The sequence below is a fragment of the Ursus arctos genome, unplaced genomic scaffold (assembly GCF_023065955.2).
Source record: "Ursus arctos isolate Adak ecotype North America unplaced genomic scaffold, UrsArc2.0 scaffold_9, whole genome shotgun sequence".
Taxonomy (NCBI): domain Eukaryota; kingdom Metazoa; phylum Chordata; class Mammalia; order Carnivora; family Ursidae; genus Ursus; species Ursus arctos.
Genome location: NW_026623111.1, coordinates 24,193,358 through 24,207,190, shown reverse-complemented (window position 1 = coordinate 24,207,190; position 13,833 = coordinate 24,193,358). Strand labels below are relative to the sequence as shown.

Sequence of the window (13,833 nt, the reverse complement as noted above, 5' to 3'; positions counted from 1 at the left end):
TTGGCTGTTGGCATTCTTTCCTTCCTTAAGACGTATCTGCAATGGCCATAACCTCTTTCAGAAGTCATAGAGACATAACCGTTAGCTACAATTAACAACCCTGGGGCATCTAAATCAATACCGCTGGCTAATTTCATGGATGCTATCTCTGACAAGAGATATTTGCATGGGAAAAGAAACATTGAATTAATTGTGTTTCAGGCTTCAAGCTTCTCAAAGCTATGAAAATGTCACCAGAAGAGGGGTGGTCGGCTAGTGGGGGTTGCTGGTTTTGTTTATATTACAAATAAAAAGAAGAATGAAATGGTAATTTTGTTGTCACAGCTTTTACAACTTACAAGTTCCTAAGATTTCAGGGATGTGCGCTTGACCTGAGTGTTCACACCCTTCAAAGTAGCTCTCTTATCTCCAAACACAATCTTCAGAGAGCTCATGGTCTCTTTACAGAAATCTGAGCAACTTACATGCTATCAACAAATGGTCTGCTGATCTCAGATCAAGGATGAATTACTCTACCTTTCGAAGTCCTGACCCTAAAAGGACAATGTTTTCCAACTTTGTGTCTAGTTGCACAAAGAAAAGTGATGGTAATATTCCCTCAGAATATTTGTGTGCTAATGTCAGTTTTATTTTATTTTATTTTTTTAAAGATTTTATTTATTTATTTATTTGACAGAGATAGAGACAGCCAGCGAGAGAGGGAACACAAGCAGGGGGAGTGGGAGAGGAAGAAGCAGGCTCATAGCCGAGGAGCCTGATGTGGGGCTCGATCCCATAACGCTGGGATCACGCCCTGAGCCGAAGGCAGACGCTTAACCACTGTGCCACCCAGGCGCCCCTAATGTCAGTTTTAAATAGTGTTAAATATTTCTCTGAATTTGAGACTGACCAATAGGCTGATTTCTGCTCTCAGTGCCAGCAGGTACACAGAGTATCGTCCTCTACTTTGAAGGTACAGTTGATGTTAGTAAACCTCTAGTAAATTTGAAGATTGCCAAAAAGACAAAAAATCACTTCTGTAGAATAAAAATGCTATCGTTCACTACCAAATTATTTATCTTTAAGAATTAGAATCAGTAAAGAGAAATATTCCACCTAATTTCCAATATAGCAATGCATCAGGACACGAGAATCAAAGTTAGAAAAGAAGTGAATTATTTATTTCATGGAATAATTGACCAATTCATTTTTTTAAATAAATGGTGTAAAAAAAAGCCAAAACAAGTAATGTCTAATTTTGAAATTAGTTGTTCATATCCAAGAGTGGAAAATGTTTAAACATTGCTCTAATTGCAGATTATCAATATTAGCTGTGTAAATTTAAGCAGCTTTAAGATGTCTTAATTTTTTAAATTAATTTTTATCTTTTCCTAGAAATGAAAAGAATATTTTCTTTCTTTCTGTAGCAGCTCTAAAATCTAACATAACCTGGGATACTCTGGCCAACTACACAAGCAAAACACATTGACCAAGTCATCAGTAATAAGTGAATTTTCATAATTTAAATTATAAGTTTAAGATGAACGTAGTTTATCTTATTTTACACAAGCTATAGGACTGCACGTTTCATTTCAAAAATGCTTATAAACAAGGGAAGGCTAAATATCTGAAAGTTTCATTTATTGGTTTTTTTTCCCAAACCAACCACAACGATGTAGCCATAATGCATGCTAAGACTACATTAGACTTTCCTGTTACGTACTCTTGCTGTACGTGATGTGTTGTGATAGCATTTATCAAATATTTAACTTTCGTGAAGTCCCTCATTTAATTCTCACATCCTATTCAAGGCTGCAATGTGCCCTGTGAAGGCAAATGTCACCTCCATTCTGTTTATCGCTGCATTTCTCAATGTTGGCACATAGTCGGCCCTCAGTGAAAATTGGTTTAATGAATGAATGCATGTTTGAGAATAGCTAATTAAGGAAATCATATTATTTGTCACATCATAGTATTACTATTATCTAATTTTAATATTTGGAAGTCATGAGGTTATCGCTGACTTTCTATTATCTGTCACATGATTATGGAATAGATCTTTCTCGAATTGCAGCAAATGCTCTTTACTAGCATATTATGTTTCCTGTTTTTCCCTCCATAATTCTGTCTTAACTTATCTATCCACCTGAAATTTCTCAAATTTCACTACCTTCTCTCTTTAATCTTTCCCATATAACAGTCATTCTTTAATTTTCTCTAAGGAAATGTACTGTGTAAACTTGTCTACAAGGTTTTTAATAAATGAATACACAAGTAAAGCAATAAAAACAAACACTAGGAAATCAGAGGTGTCAAAATATTTCATTTTCTATTTTCAAGACTTGACATACTTTTAACTTAAAAGCACACCCAAGAAATAGAATGCATTGAAGTAATAAAGTCACCATACAGCCATGCAGCCTAATGAAACCTTATATTAATATGTCATTGAAGAATAACATTTCATAAATTTCATTTCATAAATTAACTATGTAGGAGCAAGTTTTGTGTTTTTGTGGTTTTAAGCTTTGATGCACAAATGATGAACAAATGCATCTGGACACTAATATTCACCTGTCACTAAAGCCAAGAAAAATGGATTCTTCCCTTACCATTAAAGATTAATGTTTAAAAGCAAAAGTGCATACTTCAGATCACTTATTGAGTTCACGGAGAACTACTTAAGAATCACCATTCTGAAAACTGTCACTGGTCAGGGTCAGGGTAGAAATGGATGTTACCAGGATGCGTTTGTTTTGATTTGAATCAGCTAATTAAAATGGCCCTGGAAGCAATTTTCAGATGACTGAGGAGAGAGGCTCTAATAAATCCAACCAAGCCAATCTTCCAGTCGGGTCCAATTCAGCTGAAGTTGTATAGGCACAGCCTTTCTCTCAGCCTCCAACTTTTCTCCACAATTTGTTCTATCCCCCGGGCAGTAAGTCTGTCACATGCATGCACACACGCACACACACACAGATACACAGGTGTGTGCACGTGCACACAGAGTAAGATGAAATCAAGCCCTTCTGGAACACTTTCTACAAGGCCATCTCTATATCTCACTCAGTTTCCATTTTCTGACCAAAAGATTGTAACAGGCTGGGAATTTAATTAATGAGATTTATCAGTAAAAAGTTAACTTATCAAAGTTATGTTTTTCTTTTCCAGACTTCCCAATAATGGATGATAAGTGCTAGGAGAAGGAAACTGAATTATGCAGAGAATAGGAATAGGATTCAGATTTTGGTGCAAGAATACTCTGAACACTCACACAAAGGAACAGGCATGCTCTTATTAATCCTAAAAATGAAAAAAAAAAAAAAAAACCCAAACACTTCAAAACCATATGTAAGGAAATATATATCTTGAAAGGAATAGGTGTCAATTTTTCTACTTATTTTTATTAGATATACTTCAAAACTAAATCACGCACCTACGTAATTGGTGTAGATTAAGTACGAGTATCTGTTGAATGTGTTTGCGTAGAGTTGGCAATATGTAAAACGTGCTATGAATATTCATGATTTTCTCCTTGACTGATGCGCAAATCTGGAGAAAAGAAAAAGGTATCACATAAAGAGCAGGGTCTGTTCCAAGGCACAGAGAACCAAACTGATGGTAGTTCCTGTAATCCAGGAACAGGAAGTTGATACTCATATTTTCGAGCATCGACGTATAATATAGCGGCTGAGCCAGGGCACTGCCACCTAGCAGCACTGAAGATTCGTCTGTTACTTTTTAAAAATATTAGAAAATCATTCGATGTGGAAAATAGGACATAACCTAAACATGGGTTTGGGTGGGTGGAGGGCTATGAGGAGGGCAATCGTGGACAGTATTTTTGTCTTTTACTTCCTTTTGATTTTTGTAAGGCATGTACCTCAAGCCGTAAGTTATAATAATTATTAGTTATTGCAACACAGGATGTTTATTACACGAGTGCACTTCCCTAATTTTATTTCACGAAGTCCTTGTGAAGCACAAGTTGTAATTTTGTTCATTTTACATACGAGGGAATTGAAGCTCAGAGAGCTTAATCTTTTTACAGAAAAACACACAGATAAGAATCAGGGCCCTAAACCAAGACTTTTGGCTGCTAATCAAATATTTTTTCCTTACATTATGTTTTCTTGTAATTATTTTTTTTATCTGACTTTGAGTCTTTTAAAAATAAATAGCTAAGTTACAACTACAAATGTCTCCATTTTTGCCATGGTTAAAGGAATAATAAGCAAACTTGTGCAAGCTTCCTAAACTAAGCATTTATCATACTCAGGATTCTATCGTAATTGTTTAAATTTATGAACACATAAGAAGCAACTTCAACACACACAAAAATTGTCTAAATGCCACCAAAAAAAGACAAATAAGACAAATTCTATCCAACCAAAGAAAGGAAAGCGTATCCCCATTTACATGTGAGAGTACACACACACACACACACACACACACACACAAAGGCCATTCACTAGCACTGTCTGAACTACATCCTTAAGAAAAGAAGCCTTTTTGATTGTGAGTCAACCACTGAACTGGCCTTGGAAGGAAAGGAGCTAAATAATTTCATACCAATTCTTCATCATAAGTATTTTGCCTTGACTTCAGAAAATGAATGATGTGGGCCCTAACAAAAGAATGCCTTAGGTTGGACAGCCAAGCAATCAATATTTATTGACTGACTGACTGTTACAATCATGGAATCTCAGAGTTAGGAAGAGTGCCAGAGGTTACAGAGCCCAATCGTGTAAGAGGCATTACAGAAGGTATGGAAGGAAATACAAAGCAACATGAAGCATAGGCCTGGTTCTGAGGAAATTTTTATTGAAGAGACATATAAATACATACATATAAAAGATTACAAACAGGGGGAGCAAGAGAGAAGAGCCAAGTAGGTAAAACTATGAGAGCTCCAAAGAGTGAGAGGAGATGGTGTTGAGGGTGGCAGGCAGGGCACTCACTGACCAAAGGAACCAAAGGTGGGTCTTGAAGGAACAGTAAGCTTGAGATCTATGGTAATGAGGGAAACTACCCGAGAAGAGGCAAAGCTGTGAGGCACGTACAAGGTGAGGTCAGGAGAGAGCGAACAGATTCTCCTGCCTAAACCAGAGATTTCCGTAATTCCGTTCAACTCCATCATGAGCTATTTTCTTTACTTTCTCTACTTAGTTCAAGTCTTCATGTAGGAAGAGCCAATGTGATAATTACAAAAACAATAACAAAACCGTCTGGAACATCCTAAATTAGAAATACACAAACAAAAGAAAATCATAAGGAAGGGAAAATACATTTACAGGGCCGTACTGCAAAAATCTGTGTGCCCGTGGACCCACGCAGTTTAACCCCGTGTTGTTCAAAGGTAACTGCGTTAACATTAAAAAAAAAAAAAAAAAATAGAACACGTACCTTTTTTAAAACATGGGGGTGGACTTTACAGCAGATTTCTACATCCTAAAACTCACATATCTATACTTTAATTGTTATAACAACTGTGTATTACTTCAGTAATCAGAAAAAAGTTAGTTAAAAAATTATAAATAAATATAAATAAATAAATAAAAATTAGAATCCCTGCTGTGAGTTGAAAGGAGAGTTGGGGAGGAAAAGTTAATGTATATTGTCTGCAAGGATGTCTTCTTTATAAGTCTCGTGCTCGCATTTTAGAAATAGCTATGCCACCTAAGAAAAGAATGAGGACTATGCTTTATTTTACCCACTAAATGAAAAGATAATTCAGGAAATTTTTAACCGAATAATTAAATCTCTGTAAATGCAAGTTAACTGTATTAAAGTACATATAATTGATGTATTCCAAACTTTTGGTGAAAGGTTCGTTCACAGAAGCAAATGTAAAAAGGAAATAAAATCCCTTAGTTCACTGAAAAGAGAGAGAGAGAGAGAGAGAAATACGCAGACAAATTAAGTTAACTGTCAGAAGCCAGAGAATGCAATTAAAACAACTATTTGTTAAAACTAATTGGGTATTTGAGGATTCCTGCTCTAGAACAGACCATTCTTAAATGTTAAATCCTGTGTCTTAATTCGCGATTTTATTTTTTCTTGTTTTTCTTTTAAATAAATATTTTTAAAGAAAAAGTTTTCCTAAACCAAGGAGTGACAGAGCTCAATACAAAAAGACTATACTGTACAAGCAAAAACACTAAAATGGGTCCTAGCTTTATAGTTCCAATTACATCTGGCCAAAGTTGAGCATTAATGCATTTCCATTCTTAAAGCTCATAATAAAAATGTAAAATGATGCAAACTTAAGCCATCATCATTATCCTCTTCAGACCATAATATTGGCCACTTTTAGAAACAAGAGCAGTACTGGCTGGTGTTCACGTGCCAAGGCAATAAGCTGCCTGAACAGGGACTAAATGTTAATGAGAAGATGAAGTGAATAGCAAACTCGGTGTTCTTAAATGCCCCTGAAATTGCAATCGTGCGCCCGAAAAATTGAGAGCTACTTGGGGAGTCTTAAACACCCACAGAAAGGAGTAGAAAGTAGTCAAAATGTTTCCAGGTGATGGATAAACTCACTAAGAGTTTGATCCACTAACAAGGAAATGAAGTAAAATGTCCAAGGAGTTAATTGAGTCTTGAAAAAGTAAATGTGAGATAGGACAGAATTACAAAGTCCAGCCACCCAGTTTCCTGCTTTATGGGAGCTTTATGTTAGAAGTGTAAGAACAGGCACAGTGATTATGCGGTCCTTTGGTTAATAATGGATGAATTTCTAAATTGAATATAATTCTCTTTTAATATTATTTGTGGTTGACCAGCTTCAAAATTATATGCTTTCTGATAATTAGAAATGTCTAAAAATGTTTTCATAAATACTTTTGTAAGTACTAAGTGGCACTGATTTAGGGACCGATATGGGCATAGTAAAATGCTGACTTTTATTTTATTTTTTTTTATTTTTTTTTATTTATTTATCTGACAGAGGGACAGCCAGTGAGAGAGGAAACACAGCAGGGGGAGTGGGAGAGGAAGAAGCAGGCTCCCAGCGGAGGAGCCTGATGTGGGACTCGATCCCAGGACGCCAGGATCATGCCCTGAGCCGAAGGCAGACGCTTAACGACTGCGCTACCCAGGCGCCCCAAAATGCTGACTTTTAGTACACAGGAAGACATTACATTAATAACTAACGTAGAAAGAGAATTGCAGGGATAAAGAAATCACCTTCTACCAAACTGCATTTTACCAGTAATAATACCGAGGCCCAGAGGGGTGACAAGACATATTCAATATTACATTGCAGACCTAGGATTAAAACTAAATGCCCTCACTCCCAATTCAGTGGTTTATTTCCATTCAAATTATGAAAGTTACAACTTAAAAAAAATCAAAAATTTTGGGATGAGATTATTTAAATAAAGACCAAGTACCTCTAATTCCACTACATTCCAGTTGTGAAATGCAGAGAAGATATATAAATTGCATAGACATCCTTTTAATTTATACTATCCTTCACATTAATAACGGCAGTGGGCTCATCAGAAAGAACAAATGCCAATGCAAAAAATACAGCAACATATGGTAAATACGAAAACAGAATTCTTTGTAATAAAAACATATCTGCGTGAGATAAATTTTCAGAATCTCTTTTTATTTCAAAGAATTTGAAAACTCCTAAGAAATTAATAAAAATGAAGCCAAGCTTTTTTATAGTTTCATTTCAATTTTGGGGGGCGTGGTCCCAATTCATATTATACAGAACTTTTAAAATATGCCTTGTATGAAAAGGACAGTAAATCTTACTCTTTAAAATAGGTCACAAGTCTTAAAGCACTTAATCAAAAAGCAATATGGTGCTTCCTAACAGAATAAAAAAAAAAGATTATTTGCTTCTCTTTGCTCCTTTGTCTTATAAGTGCAGCGTGATGTATTAGTTTAATTAAAGTCTACCAAATTATCATAAGGATTTTATGTGCTGCAAATAATTGGCTTTTTGTTCTCTGCTCACTTTTTGTTAATGGAAGCAGAACACTTTTTTTTTTTTATGATACTTAGTATAAGATACCAGAAAACTACAGAGAGGAAAAGCAAATGAGGTGCCTAATGAAGTGACCTTTGTCATCTTGGACATGAAATAAAATCAAGTCTGCACTAATGCAATGAAAATAAGTCAATGTTTCCAAAGAGTTAAGAGGATAGGTGATATTATGGCTCAGAGCCAAACCATACCAAGAATCCTACCATATATAAAAATGACAATCCCATTAATATGAAAAGCTGATAGGCCCTAAAATGAAGTAAAATGTATAAATAGATCATGTTATAAGATTTTTTTTCAGTGTAAAGCATAATGAATCAATCTTTTTTATAGGACAGATTTAGGTGATAATCCAGATAAAGTATACTACCAGGTATCTCTTTGATAAGAGACAAATTAAGGACACAATGAACAGAGAATTAATGAAAGTATCATATTAAAATGGAAGTTGTTTCAGGAAGTAACAGTATTAACATAACCCCTCTTGCCAAAAAGTGAGCTGGAACAAATTATAATTAAAATATACATTCATTTACAAACATAACTACCTCTAACATAGCATAAAAAAAAATAACCTGTGAACATGAAATCAGTTAACTGAGTAATTGTGAAATCCAAAAGAAAACCAGTGGTTTTCTTACAGTATAATTCCTAAAGTAAATTACAGAATATGTTAGGACGTAAGTGATAATGAGCAGTGCTTCTTTTGTTATTAATAATTTAAAAATGTAATCATTATTCATCTATGACTCTCCTAAAAGGAACATAATCTATATATTACAGACTTCTGGAAGATTCGAGCTTAAATTACTGAATTGCTTTTTAAAAAAATTCTGCTTCTATTCTTGGCCTCATAATATGTTAAAAGTTTTTAATTACTAATAATAACTAATATTCTACTGCATGTTCATGAGATCTCAGGCTAACTTACATGGCCCCTAGGAAGCAGATACCATCATTAATCCCATGTAACAAGGAAGGGACTCGGGAACTGAGAAATTAACTTGTTCCGAATTACAGATCTAAAAAAAATGGCAGCGTTGAAATTTTAAGCTAAGAAGTGTCACCCTGGTGTCTGTACTCTTAACTAGACTCCACTCCACTACTTCTCCAATTAGTGATAACATTGTTCTCAGAAGCAGGCTTTGTCAAACTTGCTATCCCGTCTCAAATATACCGGTACAACAGCATTTTTTTAGGTAGAGAATATGATCAAATTGTTCATATATCCATAAAAAGTTCAGCGTCTAATCTTAGCTTTATTAAAACTCCCGCTCGCTCTCTCTATGACACACACACGCGCATACACGTGCACACACACATCAAAATAATAATTACATTATTACATTCCTGAAGAACCTCCAATATGCGTAAGTAATGCTATACTTCGATGGTGTTAAGACTACGTTTTCCTCTCTTCTTACAGGCAGTTCTTACGAAATCTCATTGATCGTAAAATGCGCCAAACTCATCATTAGGCCAAGAAAATGATAGTCTTCCCAACCCACGATACATTTTTTTGCAGAGAATTCTCTCATTGGTTCTCTCTAAAAAAACATTCCTAGGAAGTGCTTCCTCAGTGAGTGCACATATAGGTTTTGGACAGATACACTTGATTTACTCCATTTGTTTTAAGCCAAAGAGTGAAAGGGAATCTTTGACAAAACTGTCATCTTTAAAACCCGGTGATATTTCATTTTCCCCTCTGCACTATTTAGATTGCCTGGAACTGAAATGCTTCCAGCAGCTCCTATGTCCAATTTTTCAAAGCTGTCACTTCCTAGCAAATCTGCTTAAGCAAAATACTTATGTTGTTAGAAAACAGAGCAAACACACAGTATAAAATACATTCTATTCTTCTTTGCAGGTCAAAGTCTTATTCAAGAATGGGAACTTGGAAAAACGTGTGGAAATACATTAAAAGATGATTATGATGGATTGGCTTAAATCAATGAATCTAGCGCACTTCTGATTAGTTTCCAGAGATACACTTGGACTTAGCTCCGTAGAGTTCTCCACACAATAATCTTAAAATCAAAATGTTATTTTCAATGCATTCACTAAAGGTCATTAAATTGAAAAAAAAGAACAGATTCCGAGGAAAGCAGGACATTGAAAGATGACCGTGGTTCCTCGTCCTCGGTTCATGTCTGCAGCAGCTATTAGAAAGTACTTGTCAACATTCTCTGTCCCAGAGGGTAACAAAGAATCGCCAAGCGTTACACTTGGACACCTCCAGCTTTCCTGAATTGTAAGCGTCATAACGCATATCCTACAGCACCCGACGAAGTGAAAGCACAGCAGAAACAAAATGCAAAACAATGATTACAAAAATGGTTTGAAAGACAACAAAACTTCAGTTACGACTAAGCAACTTCCAAAATGTGAGAAGAAATATGTTTCTAAAAGATTCAAGTCATATTGACTTGAAATACGACTCAATATTCTTCACACAGAGTGTACTTCCTGGATACACACGTATACACATTCTCTAAATTATGTGTGCTTCGATATGTAGCATATATATTTATCACAGGTGAAACTCTTTTTCACATATGCACGATTACATAATTCTGGCTTGAAGTAATCTCTCCAAGGTTATGTGGTAAAAATTACCTAAGACTTACAATTCCTTCCATTACTTTAAAAAGCTAGTCATGTCTCAGCAACAGCCAAGACTGCTTATGGTCTACAATCTGAAACCCAGTTCTCTCCTGGCACTTTAACACTAGATCTGTCACCCTTTAACACCACAAAATCAATACCCTGGAATGTCATGGTTCTCTGATGGCCCACAAAGTCAAGGCATGATCAATTTCAACTTCCTTACTAGACAGAAATAGACTTAGACAAATAAAAAAAGATTTCATTCAAGTTAAATTCAATAAAACAAAGGAATAAAGGCAGAGAGAGGCAAAGTTGTTAGATTTCAGTCCAATGCATTTACACTGAAATCTAGAGCCATTTTTAAATCCAACTAAACTTCACACTCAGCCAAAAGGTATGTATCAGAAATTAAAACCAACTTAGAATTTGCTCCATACCCCAGATTAAGAAATACTATCAATTAATTATGTGTGTGTACGTGTGTCTGTGTTTCCTTCACTGCATTAGTCAATAAGCAGAAGGGAAAGCATGGTATCTGAGTTCTTTATTGTGTATCCCTAGCAAATAGGATAATGTCTGGCTTCGTGGCTCAGTAAGAGCAGGAATCTTGTCTTTCTTGTCATAAGCTATATATCACGTACCTCGAACAGACCATTCAGGGCTTACACAGAGCAAGCCCTTAAATATATTTAACTACGATATGAAAATCAATGCATACATTAAATATAACCTGGTACCTAAACTCTTTTGAGGGCAAAACCTTCCTCTTTCTTTTCCACAGCTGCATCTGTGGCTTCTACCATGCCCTGCACATGGCAGGGACTCAGTAAGCACCTGCTGATTTGAAGGAATCACTTTCTACTGCTCGACGGAACTGAAAGTATAGAGTGATGATTTCAAAAGTTTTTTTTTTTCTGTAATAAATACTTTACATATCAGCGGTTTTAATTTGCTCCTAAATTTTGACATCTATAAACACAAAGACTTATTATTTAGTAACGCTTAGAAAAGCCAGGCCTGAGAGTCAGGAGGCATGGAGTGTACTCAGGTTCACTAAGTTGCTATGGAACCTTGCCTCTCCAGACTTCTCTAGTCACATCTATACCATGTAAAGGAGGGATACAGAGAGAATAGGACGGTTCTCGGGTTTCCTCTTGGGAACAAGTGCATGTATATACCCTCTTGGGTATGTGGAGAGATACACATCCAGAAGAAATCAATGAAAGGGGCTCTACAGGTCAGAGAAAAGCTGGAGAGCAATCTTATTAAGAGAGTTAAAAGAAATTGGAGTTATTCAATTGAACAAAGAAAATGTTGAAAATGCCCAAGTGAAGCAAACCAGGGTCGGAGGTCTTCCAGGCATGTGGTACTGAGACCTGAGTTACTACTTCCAGTCCCACTAATGCAGACAGCCTGGGCTGGCTCACTCCCTTGTCTTCCTATGCTACCGAAAAGAAAAACACATTCCCGTCTAGCTTTCTCCTAGAGGAAGCTGTGTGACAAAATTCTGACCAGTAGGATACAGAGAAAAGTCCTTGTGGAGGGAATCTCTCGGGATAGAAACAAAAGGTGATTGAGGAAAATTTCTCCTTTTCCTGTTTGTACTTCCTCCTTCTCCCTGCCTGAAACAGGGCCAGTGTGGCTAGAGAGGCAGCAACCAACTTGGGAATATGAGAAGGAAAACCAAAAACTAAGGATAGCAGAGCAGGAGGATAGCGGTATCGTGACTGCTCAGTACAAATTGCTGACTGATGACTTCCTGAGTCTTATTATAAGGGAGAAGTAAGCCCTTCATTGAACTACGGTTAATGTATCACAGCGAAATGCATTATTAAGTGATTTGACAGTGTCAGTCTGTATTATCTTCTTTTCTAGAGTATCTTGCCACAGAGGTAGACCCTCGGCATTCCCCTTCTGCCTCATGACCCATGTCTCTGGCTCATGGTTGACTGAAATAACAGTCAATTCTTAACCTCAGCAGAGCCAGGGTTTCTCTCTCTGGCATTTGAAATTGGTACCCAGAAAAAGTACCAGTCTTCTAAGTAGATGGGGACGCAGCATGAGCATTCAGGTAGTATGGAGTTGTCGGCCATAATTTATAATTGAGAGTAGAAAAAATTACACAGATCATCTCCAATGCAGGGAGAGAAAGCGAGAAAGAAGGCACGGGTGGAATTGAACCTCCAATCTGTGTATTCTGAAGATTGGGTTCTGTGTATTCTTCATGCCAGCATAACATATCTTGAGCTAACTTCTCTTACTGGCAATCAAAGAGCTGCTAACTAAGTAAGTACGTTTGTTTTGGCTTTAGCATTGAAATGTGTTACCAAGTTCAGTTATAGAAAATCTGAATCTATGAAAGCTGTACAAGGTCACACTTAATTCCTTTCTGCTTCTACAATTTTATGTTAGCTCTGTGATTTTGATTTCGTAAAGAATTTTATTTAAAAAGACATATGCAATCCGAAACAGAAAGTACTTTCTGATCTATCTGATTCCTAATGGCTGCAGTCATTAAAGAAAATATGAGATTAGTTAAAATCTGGAAACTATGAAATATTGTCTTGAAATTTTTAATCTCAGTGTCCTCTTGCAACATAAATCAAACAAAAACCACACTTATATATACATTTTCCACTTTCGTCTCCTGTGAAGAGCAAACAGCCTGAGTGAGGAAATACAGATTTTAGGTCCCAGAAAAATAGAACTGACCAATTTCTAAACCCTCCCTGACTATTTAGTAAATGGTAGGGTCCTCTGAGTATATCATGGTACCCAAACTCTAGAATCGAAGTATGGGTTTTCTGAAGATGGGTAGAGCCAAATCGCTAAACACTTTTGGATGGAGTCCCAGAATGCAAGGGCTTATGTGCATGGCCTTGTTTTCTTTTGTTGACAGTGAAGAAAAACTCGCGGATTTCACTCAAATCCTACTTTAACAATAGTCATTTTTCAGACGTAGTACTGGTCATATATGGTCAGTTTTATGTCACTAGGACAAAATTATAAATTTGTTCAAAATAAAAAGTACAGATTAAATATAAGAAATGTAGGGGAATATTTCCATCTGGTGACAATAAACAGATCAAATAACACATGGGTCCTGTTTAAGACATTTGGGTAACTTATTTTGTCAATGAAAAATTAGCTTCCGATGGAAAGAAGTTGCATGACATGACCTTCCTAGAAGAGAGAAGACCCATATTTCGTGTGTTTACACTCACTTTAAATTGTCACAGCTTAGA

At 36.1% G+C, this 13,833-nt stretch overlaps 1 protein-coding gene across 10 annotated transcripts in view; it reads right to left on the bottom strand.

The window, feature by feature from the left end:
- PCDH7 (protocadherin 7) overlaps positions 1-13,833 on the bottom strand; it is a 408,598-nt gene that overhangs the window by 344,856 nt on the left and 49,909 nt on the right. The gene's annotated exons all lie outside the window — the stretch shown is intronic.